The sequence below is a fragment of the Mytilus trossulus genome, unplaced genomic scaffold (assembly GCF_036588685.1).
Source record: "Mytilus trossulus isolate FHL-02 unplaced genomic scaffold, PNRI_Mtr1.1.1.hap1 h1tg000358c__unscaffolded, whole genome shotgun sequence".
NCBI lineage: Eukaryota > Metazoa > Mollusca > Bivalvia > Mytilida > Mytilidae > Mytilus > Mytilus trossulus.
Window position 1 is genome coordinate 185,054 of NW_026963337.1, and position 17,883 is coordinate 202,936.

A 17,883-nucleotide genomic window follows, 5' to 3' on the forward strand; every position below is an offset into this window, starting at 1 on the left:
TATAAAATTAAATGCATATATTATGCATATTAAATTTCAAATTACAAAAAAATATTATGCATTTACTTCGCTGGAAAATTTCTAATTTAATATAGATTTAAACTAAATTTAATATTGCAAATAAATTCCCAAATTTCAACCTAGTTTAAAGGTATTTTTAAATCTAAATAAATTTCAAATTTAAAAAATTAAATATAAACTAAATTTGAATAAATTTGTAATTTAAAGATTTTTTTATGTATATTAAATTTGATAAAATTTCAGATTTAAAGAAATTTTAATATTATTTAAATTTGAATAAATTTCAAATTTAGAGAAGTTTTAATATAATTTAAATTTGAATAAATTTCAGATTTAAAGATCATTGAACGTAAATAAATTTGAATAGATTTCAAATTTAAATATGAACTATATTTGAATAATTATGTAATTTAATTTCATGTAAATTCAAATAAATTTCTTGTTTATGACTTTTTTAAATTAGAACTTCCATCAAATTTAATGCAATTTAAAGTCAATATAATCCTGTATAACTGATGTACTTACAAAACAATAGTGCAAATGAAAAATGAAGAAAAGGAAGAATTTTTCCCTCTGCTTTTTTTTTGGAAAATGGATGTAGGGGATTTTTTTCTAATTTAACCCAAATATCTGGTTTAGAAATATCTAATTAAACATAAAACGAAAATTAGGAAAAACAGGAAGTGTCAATAATTATAACTTTGTGGCTACTGAACAAATAAAATTGATCCTCCAACTTTTCTGATCCATATTTACAAAGTATAAGACTTAAAGGGCATGGATTGCTGATCTGTTTATTTACAGTAGAATAATATTTGTGGTTTCAAATGGCAATGTGCAAATGTATAATTTGTCAGTAACATTGAAGACAGTCATTCATTTGCAAAGCTCAATACCATTTTGTAAGTATGCTTTTACCTATATTTAAAGAATGGCACTGCATCTGAATGTGTATAAAAACTTGAAGGGTTAGAATCTAAGACATACAAAAAACACAAACACCAGATATAAACTATAGGACAAGGCTATCTCTATGTGTGATTTGGATTTTGACAATTGCAGCAATAAATAATACAGGAGATAACAAAAACTTTTGGACAAAGCATAACCATACACAACAATTTCCAGCATTTTCTAATTGTCATCCTGTCTTGAGCCTAGTTATTTTCATGTCTTCTCATCAGGTCAGAATAAGAAAAAACAATTTTGAATTATCTCCCTTTGTATATACTTCAATAAAAGAAACTAAGTATCTAACAAATTAATTTTATTCAGATACTGACAAATAAGAGTTGTTTTGATGATAAATTAAATAAAATGTCAAATGTTTGAAATACAATTTTACTATCAAACAATTAAAAAAAAACATTTTTTGTTTAAATAAGTCCATTTCTACATCGAAGAACCTCATCAAATTCAAACTAATCAATAAAATAATGTTAAGTGACAAATCAAAATGCTTACTTGTATAGATGGTTTAATAATCATAACAATAGGGTTATAACAAATAGCAAACATAGCCACTTTAAAATTTCAAGTTTGGCATCATAAAAAGATAAATAATAATAATGTCCCTTGCTAGCATTATTTGTCAATTTTAAAAACTTCAAAAAGCAAAAAACAAAAAACATTACGTTATTTACATAATTAACATAATTGCTAAATTCAAAAACAATCCTGCTGCTGGAACATTTTAATTAAAATGGTATGAGATTTCATTCCAAGTGCTGTATGCAAGAATAAAAATAATAAGGTGTAATGTTATATTTCAAATATGTACAATTAAATAAAATAGCACACAAATAAACTTTTATTAACAAAATTATGTAATGTCAATCAAAAATTTATCAATACTGAATGAACTTAAACAATTGAAGAAAATAATAAGTTTATAGGTTTAAAAATATATGTGGTGTTTCCTGATTAGTTAAAAGTATCAGTTTTATTTTCAATGTTTACATTTTATGGTGACACACCCACTCTGATGTTGTGTAACACCTCAACACATGTGTACATTGTTATTGTTAATATAAGTAATATAAAAAGTTCTTTGAGCCTTATTTTTTATTGAAATTGATTGATAATGAATGGCAGTAACTTATTTTGCTTTTATTGAACCATAAAATTCACATTTTACATAATCCTCTTCGCAGATGATTTAATGTGAAAATATAAAAAGTTATCTCCCTTTGACCAAGCGATTATAAATAATATGGTGAAATTTTACAGGAAAAAAGTGACAGCAAATACTAGACACTGAAATGAGCCACACTCAAATTATTATTCAGCATTTTAATGTGAAAATATAAAAAGTTATCTCCCTTTGGCCAAGCCATTATAAATGATATGGTAAAATCATCACAAAAATTGACAGCAAATACTAGACACTGAAATGAGCCACACTCAAATTATTATTCAGCATTTTAATGTGAAAATATGAAAAGTTATCTCCCTTTGACCAAGCCATTATAAATAATATGGTAAAATCATCACAAAAATTGACAGCAAATACTGGACACTGAAATGAGCCACACTCAAATTATTATTCAGCATTTTAATGTGAAAATATAAAAAGTTATCTCCCTTTGGCCAAGCCATTATAAATAATATGGTAAAATCATCACAAAAATTGACAGCAAATACTAGACACTGAAATGAGCCACACTAAAATTATTATTCAGCATTTTATTAACCAGTAAAGGCAACAGAAAGTTTACGTAAAAAGAAATATGTAGCTTAACCAAACACAATACCATAATCTGATGTCACCGATATGCTGCACTTGTAAATAATATTTATAGTAAAATGCAAATGTTGAAATTAAAGAGCAATAATTCATCTGTTTTACTTTAAAAATAATCAATTTCAATAAACCTGGCAAACCCCTCCATTTGACTTATTTTCAGAGGTTCCCCTCAAAGTGAAGATTGTCAACTATAATTCAAAAGTAAACATGAAGGTATTTTTGTTCTTGCAAATTCCAAAAGTGTACCTTTGAATTGGCCCTTTTTTAAATTCAAAGAAATTTTCATTGACATCTCTCAATTTTTTTGTCATATGCCCTTAAGGAAAAAAAAACATGCAAGTTCTGTACATTTCTTGTGACAAGGCCTCTCTGATTCACTTAGACCTCAGCTTTTTGCCTTGTGCATTCAGCTGTCTCTAGTATTTACAGTCTAGTAAATGACTTTAGTCTATCCATGTAAGATTTAAAATCTTGTGACAGTAAAATCTGAAGTTTTGTGATCAGGCGAGTTTATTTACAGAATCACTGTTCCCACTTGACATTTAATCAATTTTCATGGCCTGTCTTAAATTGTCCTCTTCAGATACTAGCAGTTTCTTGGCTTAATGTCAGAGTGACCCAAAAATATCTTGTGGAATAACTCTATTAAAAGAATAGCTAGAAGTTGTGATAAATTTTGTATTTTCAATGGACCATGAAATTGGGGTCAAACCCATTAATCTATCATTAGAAAGATTATAACATAAGGCACATGTGTATCTATTTTTGAGTTGATTGGTCAATAACTTCATTAACAACTTTCCTGACCAGAACAGATATAAAGATGAACAAAAAAAGGCACGAATCATTAAACATAAAACCCTTCTTCTATTGTTGGCTGACATTACAATTTATTACACATATTACACATTGTGATTTATTCATCAACATTAAAACATTTATTGATTTGTATCAGTTTATATTTAAAAACTCCTACTTTCATTGTTTGGTCTTAATGTGTACAATATATACAACTTTTATCATTTGATGTGTGATCCCCTGAGGGGTTCAGACTTATATTTTAGTGAGTGTTTGATGTGTCTTTGGGCACACTATGGAGGTCTAAAATAATGTAACACTCCCTTTTCCCCTTGGGAGATTGTTATTGGAATAACTCATTATTGAGTTTGTTGTCTTTATCAATTTCAATATAAATCACAAGATTAGGTACAGCAATTTTGTTTTCTTTTGACATATGAGAAGTATTTGTAAATAGTACAATCAGCTGTATACAATATATAACCAACAAAAAAAATCAGAAACTGGATTACTGTCCTTTCAACTTAACCTTATATGTATTTATTATTTGATTTATAAAGTAATATTTAATCAATAGAAATTTATGTGAAAAATTTCAAACAAGATTTAAGTCAGTCATTGTTTGATTTGGCTTATTGTACTAAATACACAATTATTTTTATTTTTTGTTGTTGTTTTTTTTCCTGCAATTTTTTTTGTGACACTTAATAGTAAAAAGAGTATGAATTCAATCCCCCATGACTCTATTCATGCTATTTGTTAGATGTCTGTACTCTCATTGGCAACCACACTTCATCACCTTATAAATTTATTTTTGCAGGCCTCAACTAACAGTATTTTCCATAAAAAAATAAACAATAACAAGCTAGTACAATCATGACAATGAGACTATTAATTTATCCCAAGACTTGGTCTAATCATGTCAAATTGATGTAATTACTAAATAGCTTACTTCAAAATAGAACCAGCTGCTGTTTTACATGCCCAGACTAGATCGTGTATGCCTATAAGCATCACGGACAGCTGCTTACTGCAAAATAAAACAGAAAAATTCCGTAACTAAATGTGCATTGCCAGGAGATAATTAGTTGAATTTAAAAAATTTCAAGCAAGTCTAGTATATATCATGAACATTGCATATTATATTTGTTAAACTTAGTCTAAGCAAAGGAAAGGGTGTACAGGTTTCGCAATACTTAATATATATATATATTATAGATATAGACCGGCAGATGTGGTGTGAGTGCCAATAAGACAACTCTCCATCCAAATGACAATTTATAAAATTAAACAATTATAGGTCAATGTACAGCCTTCAACATGGAGCCTTGGCTCACACTGAACAAAAGGCTATAAAAGTATAATGGGCCCCAAAAATTAATTACAATGTTTGGCTCTATGAAACTTTATGATTACGTGTATGTGTATATATTCTGACAGACATTTCAACATACATGTACATATAAGGTACATTTATAGATTTTAACAAGACTAAGCAAGTATATAAGCTGATAACACTAAAAAGGCAAACATGTACCTCTGCATGATGTGTATTTTATCAAAGACAACGGCACGTCTCTATTTGAATGACATGACACATTTGACATGACTATGTACATTTATAATTTTTGAAAGATTTTTAAAAATCATAAATTCAGAAAAATGTAGACAATATATATATTACACATGATATACAATATAATACCTTTACATGGAAGGAGCATGGATGGCTGTTGTATTCCCTTATCTTTGAGCACCTGTTTCTGCGTGCAAATCGATTCTCTGTAACTATTGATGCAATTCTTCAATTTTTTCACCTTGATCCGTCATCAAGATTTCTGTTGGGGAATCCATCATCTTCTGTATTAGTTAAGTAAGTTTAGAGAATGTAAATATTCATCATGATGTTTATACAAATATGATAGTAAGTTTAAATTCTGTTATGACCTTAAGCTTATGCATTTTAAACTTGAGTCACTGAACTGTAGTACTATGTACATAAACAGCATGTACATGTACAGGTTTGAAATGTTTGCAAAAATTTACTCAATAGTCATAATATAAATGAAGGAAGTATGGTGACCAAAATGTATCTATCATTTGTATGGCTAGTAATTGCATCGACATCAGTTTGTCATTGTTGGATAGCTTTTATTTTGGAAACATACCACATTGTTTACTTTAATCTTATTAATCTTCATATAAACAATAATATGAACAATGCACATATCTTAAGTTTTCTCTTTTGAATTGTTTTACATTGTCTTATCGGGGCCTGTTATAGCTGACTATGCGGTATAAGCTTTGCTCATTGTTGAAGGCTGTATGGTGACCTATATAGTTGTTATTTAATGTCCCAGTCATTTTGGTCTCTTGTTCTCTTGTGGACAGTTGTCCCATTGGCCCAATGAGACAACTATCCACAAGAGACTTAAATGACACAGACATTAACAACTATAGGTCAGCGTACAACCCTTCAACAATGAGCAAAGTCCATAATGGCAATCATACCACATCTTCTTTTTTATATATCACTAAGCATTTAAATTTATACCATTGAATAGGCAATATTAGGGTACAACTTGTATTGTCACCCGGTAAGTTAGGTACATGTACCTATAGAACAAGTCAATTATCCAATAATCTTTAAAACTTCAGCGCAGTTTGTAATTATTCACAATAAACAATAAATGAATGGAATAATTGATCATAATTGGGTTGCACGACCTGACCCGGACATCTCCTTTTTATATTAAGGTTTTGGGAATAAAATATATGGGCCATGTATATCAGAATAATCATAAAAAATAAATTGATTGTGTAAGGTGATGTAATGTATAATTATCTATAAGTAATACAGTCACCAAGTCGAAAATCATGCTGTTCTTCTTCTTTTCGAATTTGAAAATCCCGCAACATGACGAGTTAAAGATTCCTACATAGAAAACACTCGAGGCAACCGAAAGGTGCACGATCGCACTAAATACCAGTAATTTATTATTAAACCAAATAAAATAATGTATCCTAATTGATAGATTGAGATAATATATGCTGTTATAATTGTTTAAAGGATGTGAATTACAGAATAAATGACTGAAATATGATCTTCATAAATTAACTAGTACATGTACAGATAATAAAGTATTTTCCTGGTATACTTTTTGGTCTTAACTTACACTGTTATTATAACAACATTACAAAAAACCGCGGGACATGACCAGATAACAAATATAATTTTTCATACATAAATCAAGTTGATCGAATTACCTGGACTCATAATATTCACACATTTGTATAACACTTAATATATATTTCTCAAATTATTGCTTTAATAGTGAGCATAGGTACTTGGGGACAGGACATTTTTTTTAACCTACCGGCCTTTTTCCAAAATCTGTTATTTTTTCGTTTTCTATCATTATTTTTTTGCGTCCGTCTGTGTCATTAGAACATAAATACACTACAGTTTAATTTAAACATATTTTATTTGCAAAAGTAGCAAAAGGGATTGGACACAAGTAATAACAACATTAGAGCCGTCCTCTCCCAATATATATAAGTATAAACACAAAGTACACTGATTAGATAATGGCGAAAAAGGGAAAAAAACAAAGTACTTCAAACAAAAATTAGAAAAAAAAGAGAAAAAAAAATACAATATAATGAGGAATAATAATAAAACAACTTGACTGGAGTGAAAGGTTGTTGAAAGTAGAAATTTAGAATGTTAATTGATTGTTTTAAATCTTTGTGGTATTCTGATATAAGATTGTAAGGACTCAAACATGTCTTTGTTTTGCTGAAAGGAAAGGTCACCGTCACCAGCTAACAGAAGCTTAATGGATATAGCGTAACTTTCTAATTTTGAAAACAGTATTTCTCTTGCTTCGTTGTGAAAAGCGCACTCTAAAAAATAGTGTATACTATCCTCAACAGGGTAGCCACAGTTGAATGCTGGACTTGGTTTAATATTAACACGATGTAAATCTGAATTTAAAGAACTGCACATATTTCTCAAACGTGTATGAATGATATTAAGTTTTCTATCCCCACAACTAAAATAGGAAGGTGGTTGTATCAATTTGGACTTCATCTTTCGTTTAAAAATATTTATATATTTTTTGGCGTACGTATGTCGGAGGGAAGGCTATTCCATTCAATAGTAGTGGATGGGAAAAAGATTTTCTAGTTATGTCTAGTCTATAACCGGGTACTACATGATTATTACTGTTTCGTAAATCGTAGTTAAATACCAACAAGCGGGGGCATTAAACCACAGAGATAATCAGGGGCAGTCCTATTATGTAAAGAATATAACATATTGAGATTTCTGGATTTTCTTTTGTCCACAAGCAATTGCCAGCCAGTTTCAAAATATACAGCTTCCCGACTAGCAAACACGGGCAACCCAGTTACTAACCTCCCTGCTTCTAACTGAACATGTTCTAAATTGTCGGCTTCTTGTTGAGTACAAGGACTTATATAGATCTATATACCATATGGTCCCTGTTGAGTACAACCATCCCAGAACTCACATGCATATTCCATAACGGGTCTTATAAAGTTAAATATATACGAGCAAGATAATTTCTATTCAATACATTTTTCAATTTTTTAAAAACATTTAATCTTGTGCTTGCACACTTTGAAATATTTTCTATAAGTGTATGCATTTTACCATTGGAATGAAAAGTAATCCCTAGGTGTTTATGACAGGAGACAAATTCTACTAATCGGTTTTGAAATTCTATTTCAATATCATCTGGGGAAGTATGGCAGGAGAATACTAGTATCATAGCCTTTGTCTTATTAGGGTAAACATTAATAAGCCAAGCTTAATACCATACTAAAATTTGTTCTAAATCGGTGATTAAGACAAACTCTATAGTGTAAGACAATAGACTACAAAATACTTGGTTTTGCTATTTACTATCTATTCCAAGTTTACTATCCATACATATATTACTAAAGAGAGTGAATTAAAAGAAAACGAAAGAATAACGGATATTGAAAAAAAGGGGGAGGGTAAAACAATTGTCCTATCCCAAAGTTCCGATGATAGTAAGAACCTTCTTACTATACAAATCCTAGATTCATGACAGTGATATATGCATTCTAAACTGTATACAGAAATCAGAGTTATCCAAGATATTGACTTCTAAATTACCTTTATGTTACCCCAGCTCCCGGGGGGGGGGGGGGGGGGGGGGGGCACTTCAAACTTTTTTGGGTAGGGGTGAGCAGCTGAGACATCAAGTATCCCACCCTTTTCATATATTTTGTTTATCAAAAATATATACCTTATCATATATTAATGAAGAAAAAATAGACCTATAGATATATTTGGATATTTTTATCTTCTGATACATTAGAGTTAACAAAAAATTTGAGGTCCCGCTCATTTTACGTATTTGTTTAGAAGCAACGCAGTCGCAATAATCACACATTGTTTTACCAATAAATTCTTCACTCTTCTTTTTGTCAGTGCTATTTGCCCCTTTTATAACTTTAATTATGAAGAAATTTCAATTTGAAAAGACAATAGATAATGTTTTATTAGATAATTGTAGTAACACTTCAGATAGTATCACTTTTACTGAGTTTACATTAATTAAAAACTGATTTGTCGTTCCCTCTTGAAGGACGCTGACACTATGCTATGGAATTTCTTCTAATGTTTCATGCATGTAAACCTTTCAATGTTAATGAGGTGGAAATGTCAAAATGATTGGATTTATTGCTCTTATATCTAACCTCAGTGGAAATACCACATTGAATAAATAGAGTTTAATTGGTTTGACAAATAGCTGATGCATTTACGACTGCGGTTTAACCGCATTCAAAATAAACAGGAACATTTGATTAGTTTCAGATACTTATAATATATATCCAGCAAGTGATAATATCAACCTATTGATATATTTAATCTGAATTTCTCACCCTTTTCATATATCATGAAGCAGGAAATAGTGACCTATTCCAGCGGCTCATCCCTACCAGTCATTACATAGGAAGTGCCCCCCCCCCTCCCCCCCGAGCCCCAGCTACTGACTCCATTTTGACATTATGTATTGTGTAATGTTGGTGTTAAATGAGATATGTGTTTAAATTCTTCGTCGAATAACTGAAATCGGTGTGTCGATATCTACTGGTCCTCCACATGCCCCGGGCAAATCAAGCAGCGATAATCGGGCATATCTTTGCTTCTGACCGAGAAGACTGACCTCAAAAGGACTGATTTGATGAATATTTAACTGTTAAGAACCTTCACCAGATCCCGAGTCTTGCATGAAGATGGAAACTGATAGCTATAGACTAAGGGACGACATCAAAAGTTCAATGAAGGATAAAAAAAAAACTTAATTCATATAGTTTTTTCACCGACTCCCCTACCTCCCCCCTTCTTAACTTAATTTGTGAAAAATTGATTGACCAATAACGATATATGTAAAAATCGATGTCAATTTATACAAAACTTGCAGCAATTTGAATTAAGGTTTTTTTTATCCTTCATTGCTTTTTTGATGTCGTCCCTAAAGTACTGGTAAATTGTATTAACGACTTTACTATGAGAAATATCATCATCTTCAGGATTTGAAATGATATTCTTGTAGACTTGTAGCCAGAATGGTATATACATAAGGAGACTGGTGAACGTGTAGAACATGAAGGCAAACTGTTAGAAACGTAACCTGGCGGGAAAACATGTAGATAGACTTGTAGACACGGAGACAGACTGACGGACACATAGAGACCGGTGAAAACGTATAGACTTGTGGACACATAGTCAGACTGTTAAGAATCATATGGACAAAGAAACTAGGGGTCTATAAAAAAGACTTGTTAAAGTAAAAACAGACCAGTAAATGATTGAAAAACTGATGAACATGTAAACAGACTTGTGCAAATGTAAAATGACAAAAAATATTAATCAGCCTTAAAATTTGATTCCGTAACTCTATTGGGTTTAATTTTCAGACTTATATGAATATGGAATCTATATTTTTTGGAGATGCATTATGTTGTGGGGCAAGCTAGGATAACAGTTATCAAAGCCCTCCTTTTTTCAAATAATTTGCCAGAAGAAGGATTGCATAGGGGAATTATTCATTCCATTTGCACAACATAAACAACGCATACCCCTTTCTATTTATCTTCATTTTGTCGTAATATGAATGTTCTATGATCTTTTGATTTTAGTATAAATGGACACTTGTTTACTTGGTTGTGCTATGATGGATTTAGTAATACCATATTTTGTTTTCAGTATAAGAAATAAAATGATGATAATGGATTATGTAAGGTTCTCTCATTAAAATATTCAACATAATAATTCTTTATTTGCAAAACAAACAAAAACAATTTTGATTACGGCAAATACAAAACAAACATAATGAAAACTTGTAAACTTGGATTAAGTGTATTATTTCCATAATCAATTCAACATCATGCATGTTAGCTCATCGGGTCATCTTTGACTTTACCAATTATTATACACCACATTTTACACTAGTTTAACAAATAATTCATACTTTTTAGAAGCGTTGCCAATGTGCACAAAATGTGGTTTATTCATTATAAAAGTTGTAGGTCACTGGGTCATTATCAAACACTACAGAAAATTAAATAATATATAAATTTGTCTTTGGAATACAAGTCTATATACATGTATACTATACTGAGTCAAATAAGTTCAGCAGCGCATATTTTAATCAAACATTTCAACAAATAAACAACACCTATTGTCTGTGTGTGTGTTAGAAGTATACAAGTGATCTAATTATTATACAGGAAAGAAAGTGAACCATATTTTGTGATTTTCTTTACTTGAAAATGGAAAAACTTGACAGAAATTAAGATAAATATGACTTAAATGTATCCGTTGCTTAATTTTTTTGTTAAGCAGTATATTTAGAATTTGTTAATAGTATACTAGTATAATGCGACGTAGGTAAAGATTTTTCTTTGAAAAATATCATCATTTTTAATTTTGATGAAAACACTTATTGTGGTCATAAAGATAGCGTTGAAACTTTGATTAAAAAATGTTTGCGCTTTGCCCTTTTTGAAGTTAAATGGTCAGTTTCATTTTACCTTATTTTAAACACTTTTTTTACTTCAGCATCACTGATGAGTCTTTTGTAGACGACATGACGGTCTGTCGTAAATGTAAAATTTCAATCCTGGTATTTATGAAGAGTTTATTTGCCCCATTTGCAAATATAACAAGTTAACAACTATATATATTATCTTTCTATTAAATATACCAACGGAGCTATACATGTACACTAGCTGTTGGCGCTTTTAATCTTGGTGTTATTTAACATTTGCAGCCATTTAAAATAAATTGTAAAAATGATTCTTAAAAGTTTCGTTTTTAGAATGAATGGCAATATATATATATATATATATATATATATACAACTGGTCTAAACATCAACCCAACAATGTTAGATCTGTAAATTTGCTTTCGCAAATTTTTGGTTCTTCCCTCGCCGGGATTCGAACCCATGCTACTGTGATATCGTGACACCAAATCGCCTGCACTGCAGCCGTCCCGCTAGACCACACGACCACCTGGGCTCTCATAAAAAGAGCTTCCGGTGGGCATGTGTTACCTTACCACGTCAGTTTTAATCTAACGGCGTACTACAGTACATGATATATAAGGCATGGAGATGTTATTGTGACTCAGACGTACTTATATATATATATATATATAACTCGTCTAAACATCAACCCAACAATGTTAGATCTGTAAATTTGCTTTCGCAAATTTTTGGTTCTTCCCTCGCCGGGATTCGAACCCATGCTACTGTGATATCGTGACACCAAATCGCCTGCACTGCAGCCGTCCCGCTAGACCACACGACCACCTGGGCTCTCAAAAAAGAGCTTTCGGTGGCCATATGTTACCTTTCCACGTCAGTTTTAATCTAGCGGCGTACTACAGTACATGATATATAAGGCATGAAGATGTTATTGTTACAGATCAGCTAAATTATCTACAGTAAAGGATCCTACAAATTAATGTAAGATACAGTCACAGAAAATAATTATATTCATAAGTACGTCTGAGTAAGTGACAACCCTACAACAGATGTATCCATCGGATCGCCATCAATGATGGTGATACATGGCTGTGTACATAATGTATATACAACTCGTCTAAACATCAACCCAACAATGTTAGATCTGTAAATTTGCTTTCGCAAATTTTTGGTTCTTCCCTCGCCGGGATTCGAACCCATGCTACTGTGATATCGTGACACCAAATCGCCTGCACTGCAGCCGTCCCGCTAGACCACACGACCACCTGGGCTCTCATAAAAAGAGCTTCCGGTGGGCATGTGTTACCTTACCACGTCAGTTTTAATCTAACGGCGTACTACAGTACATGATATATAAGGCATGGAGATGTTATTATGACTCAGACGTACTTATATATATATATATATATAACTCGTCTAAACATCAACCCAACAATGTTAGATCTGTAAATTTGCTTTCGCAAAATTTTTGGTTCTTCCCTCGCCGGGATTCGAACCCATGCTACTGTGATATCGTGACACCAAATCGCCTGCACTGCAGCCGTCCCGCTAGACCACACGACCACCTGGGCTCTCAAAAAAGAGCTTTCGGTGGCCATATGTTACCTTTCCACGTCAGTTTTAATCTAGCGGCGTACTACAGTACATGATATATAAGGCATGAAGATGTTATTGTTACAGATCAGCTAAATTATCTACAGTAAAGGATCCTACAAATTAATGTAAGATACAGTCACAGAAAATAATTATATTCATAAGTACGTCTGAGTAAGTGACAACCCTACAACAGATGTATCCATCGGATCGCCATCAATGATGGTGATACATGGCTGTGTACATAATGTATATACAACTCGTCTAAACATCAACCCAACAATGTTAGATCTGTAAATTTGCTTTCGCAAATTTTTGGTTCTTCCCTCGCCGGGATTCGAACCCATGCTACTGTGATATCGTGACACCAAATCGCCTGCACTGCAGCCGTCCCGCTAGAACACACGACCACCTGGGCTCTCAAAAAAGAGCTTTCGGTGGCCATATGTTACCTTTCCACGTCAGTTTTAATCTAGCGGCGTACTACAGTACATGATATATAAGGCATGAAGATGTTATTGTTACAGATCAGCTAAATTATCTATAGTAAAGGATCCTACAAATTAATGTAAGATACAGTCACAGAAAATAATTATATTCATAAGTACGTCTGAGTAAGTGACAACCCTACAACAGATGTATCCATCGGATCGCCATCAATGATGGTGATACATGGCTGTGTACATAATGTATATACAACTCGTCTAAACATCAACCCAACAATGTTAGATCTGTAAATTTGCTTTCGCAAATTTTTGGTTCTCCCCTTGCCGGGATTCGAACCCATGCTACTGTGATATCGTGACACCAAATCGCCTGCACTGCAGCCGTCCCGCTAGACCACACGACCACCTGGGCTCTCAAAAAAGAGCTTTCGGTGGCCATATGTTACCTTTCCACGTCAGTTTTAATCTAGCGGCGTACTACAGTACATGATATATAAGGCATGAAGATGATGTTATTGTTACAGATCAGCTAAATTATATATATATATATACAACTCGTCTAAACATCAACCCAACAATGTTAGATCTGTAAATTTGCTTTCGCAAACTTTTGGTTCTTCCCTCGCCGGGATTCGAACCCATGCTACTGTGATATGTTGACACCAAATCGCCTGCACTACAGCCGTCCCGCTAGACCACACGACCACCTTGGCTCTAAAAAAACGAGGTTTCGCTGGCTATGTGTTACCTTTCCACGTCAGTGTTAATCTAGCGGCGTACTACAGTACATGATATATAAGGCATGAAGATGTTATTGTTACAGATCAGCTAAATTATCTATAGTAAAGGATCCTACAAATTAATGTAAGATACAGTCACAGAAAATAATTATATTCATAAGTACGTCTGAGTCAGTGACATAAATATTTTAATACAAAAGGGTATACATGGCACTCACACCACATCTTCCTATATCTATGTACATATATTCTGGTCTGGTGTGTACAATGAATGAAAAGGAAACGGTTCGTGAAGTCTCAGCGGCTTTCCCAAACATAAAAAAAAAGAACTGAAGTGTTTCAAATCGTTGATTGACGATTCAGGTATTTTGAATTTTAAACGGAAGAGTTAGTTTTGACAATAAGTCAGTTAAAAACTTAGAATAGAATATCGAATAAGACAAACAGTGGCGAATCCAGAACTTTTCAGGTAGGGGGGGGGGGGTGACTAACCTAAAGTTGGGGATCTCTCCAGTCATGCTTCAGTGATTCGCTCTAGACTATATAATCAATAAAAAAAAATCCCACGAAAGGGGAACCCCTCCTACCCCGCCCCCCCCCACTCTGGATTCGCCTATGACAAAGTCAACTATAATCAGCGCCGGGTAAAAACTAAGACGAAAATAAAATAGGAAAACGAGAGTAACTTATCATGTTTCCAGTTCTGCTGAAATCTGGAATTCATAATTGAGAATGGAAGTGGGGAATATGTAAAAGAGACAACGAGGCAATAACCGAAGGCATCTAATGGGTCTTCAACGCGACGAGAATTCCACGCAAAATACGGAAATAACAGAAAATGTTGTATAATTGCCGATCTGACACATGTATTGTAACTATCCATGCTCTCGTCGAATCAATCTAAAGCCCTAAGTACAACCTTCGACAATAAACCAACACATGCGAAGTGTGCTAATATATACGTAATAATTTATAAAATGTACCGATGTGACAAAATGTGAAACAATAGCATAGAGTATGTGAAAACGAGAACAAAAAAAAACCAAACGAATTTGACAGAAAGCAGCCACAGAATTCATGGTTATAAAACTGAAGAGAACTGTTTAAGCAAATTGAGCACTATGAGGTTTTGATTTTTATGACCCCACTTTCATCGTAGGGTATATTAATTTATCGCTTACATGTTCGTTCGTCTACCCGTTCGTCTGTTAGTCCAGCTATAGATTGGTTTGTCTGACTATCCAGTTTTTGAGTTGCAACATAAACATTTTAAGTCAAATATCCTCAAAATGCAAGGTAGTTGGATACATTTTATTATAAAATGCAAAGAGAGAGATCATGGTTTGTCCTGCTTCCTCTTCCGAGATTTGTTGAACTACAGTTTTAATATTTCAGAGCTCGAGGTTGCCTGAACACACAATTGAGATGTCCATGCATGCATGTATACCTCGGCATTTTTATTTTTGTCAAATATTCTTAAATGCCAGGAAGACCGAGTTGAACCTTAAAAATTATGTATATTACAAGCATCTAGAGCTTCTTCTACATTTTTTAAGCAACGACCTTGATATCTTGTAGGATGAAGAGGCGAATCAAGGGAATCCGGTGGCAGGTGGCCTGCTCCGCCTTTTGGGGATTTTTGTTGTTGTTTTTATAAAGAGAAGCACCGAAACAGACCTGGAACAAGCCCCTTTCTCGGAAGTCACTGAGCCCCACTTATAAAATTGAGAATGGAAATGGGGAATGTGTCACAGAGACAACAACCCAACCATAGAAAAAAACCAACATGCAGCAGAAGGTCACCCACAGGTCTTCAATGTAGCGAGAAATTCCCGCACCCGGAGGAGTCCTTCAGCTGGACCATAAACAAATATATACTAGTTCAGTGATAATGAACGGCATACTAATTTCCAAATTGTACACAAGAAACTAAAATTAAAATAATACAAGACTAACAAAGGCCAGAGGCTCCTGACTTGAGACAGGCGCAAAATTGCGGCGGGGTTAAACATGTTTGTGAGATATGAATATTTCTAGTTCCGCAACTGGGATGTTTATACGCATAATAGTGATGTGCAAGTCCATATTTAGTCTTAGATAATTAGTTGTTACTGGCCGTTTGAACTAGTTGTTAGTGTTAACTGCGAGTACTATTAGATCTGCACTTAGTATCTTTTTGTTGTTCGATCTTTCTTTTGCGCCGATTGTGTTCATGTAAATTTCTTGTGGCTGTTATTTTTTTTTTTATTATTAGTATCAACCTCTTCTGCTCGCCATTTATATGCATATGTTTTAAATTGTTCTTCCCTGCAAATAGGCTGTTATGGTTTTTATCTGGCGCAGAAAAAACTGGTGTGTGTGTGGGGGGGGGGGGGGGGGGCAGTCTGATGGGCTAAGCACAGAGTATAGAGATAACTCAAGTGGAATTGGTTAATGGTTAATGGCTATCGCAGTTTTTCGGTGACCATTCCTTCCCCCCATGAAATCGAGGAGTGCTTCGCGTTTGACATTATGTCTGACGCTCGAATCCCGCTAACATGTTTAACCCCGAAACATTATGTATGTATGTGTCTGTCCCAAGTCAGGAGTCTGAAATTCAGTGGTTGTCGTTTGTTCATGTGTTACATATTTTTTTCGTTCATTTTTGAACACAAATTAAGCCGTTAGTTTTCTCGTTTGAATTGTTTTACATTGTCAGATAGGGACCTTTTATAGCTAATTATGCTCATTGTTTAAGGCCGTACGGTGACCCATAGTTGTTAATTTCTGTATCATTTTGTCTTTTGTGGAGACGGTTGTTTCATTGGCAACCATACCACATCTTTTTTTTTATAATCCTGCTCGGAAGCCAACTTTCACTCCCCTCCCCCCGTGAGTATGTTACAACAGTTATATACATGTTATGATTGACAATTCATAACTTCTGTTCTACAGACGAGATTGATAATGATCAAAATGAACCTGTAATTTACAAGTACACAAACAGCGCAATGATACACAAATTCGGCGAAAATGTAATAAAAAAAAATCGGTGCAAAAGAAATGCAGATCTGATCGATGCAAATGATCAGTAATCACTGATAGCGTTTAATTGGAATTTGCAATTTGCATACATCAGTTTATTCAAAATAAAGATATTTTTTCTTCTGATACACCCCCCCTTTTTTTCTCTCGTTTATATGTTGTATCGAAAAGAAGGGATCTGATTCAGAATATACATCTATTTTTATCTCTGATCATGTTTCATTGAATGCAGCTGTGTACCTAGTTGTATGTGGTTGATATAAATGAGTTTTGACATGTTAATTTGAAGTTATGTAGTTACTGTCATCTGATAAGTTGCCTTATCAGTTTGTTCAGACTGGAGCGTTGTTAATGTACACAACTTGTGTTTTTAAATTATAAAATTTCTATAGCAAGGTCAACATTTAAAAATTGAATGATTAACTTTGGAAGATGAAAGTTTAGTCGTATTAAGAATAGCCTGC

General features: G+C 33.0%; 2 long non-coding RNA genes across 2 annotated transcripts in view; one reads left to right on the forward strand and one right to left on the reverse strand.

The window, feature by feature from the left end:
• Positions 1–17,883, forward strand: part of LOC134701869 (uncharacterized) — a 537,736-nt gene that overhangs the window by 138,182 nt on the left and 381,671 nt on the right. The window lies entirely within an intron of this gene.
• Positions 4,494–6,498, reverse strand: LOC134701868 (uncharacterized). The gene is made up of 3 exons (XR_010104235.1): positions 6,430–6,498; positions 5,271–5,425; positions 4,494–4,595 (listed from the first exon to the last, which is right to left on the reverse strand). It is a non-coding gene; the product is annotated as an uncharacterized LOC134701868 (long non-coding RNA).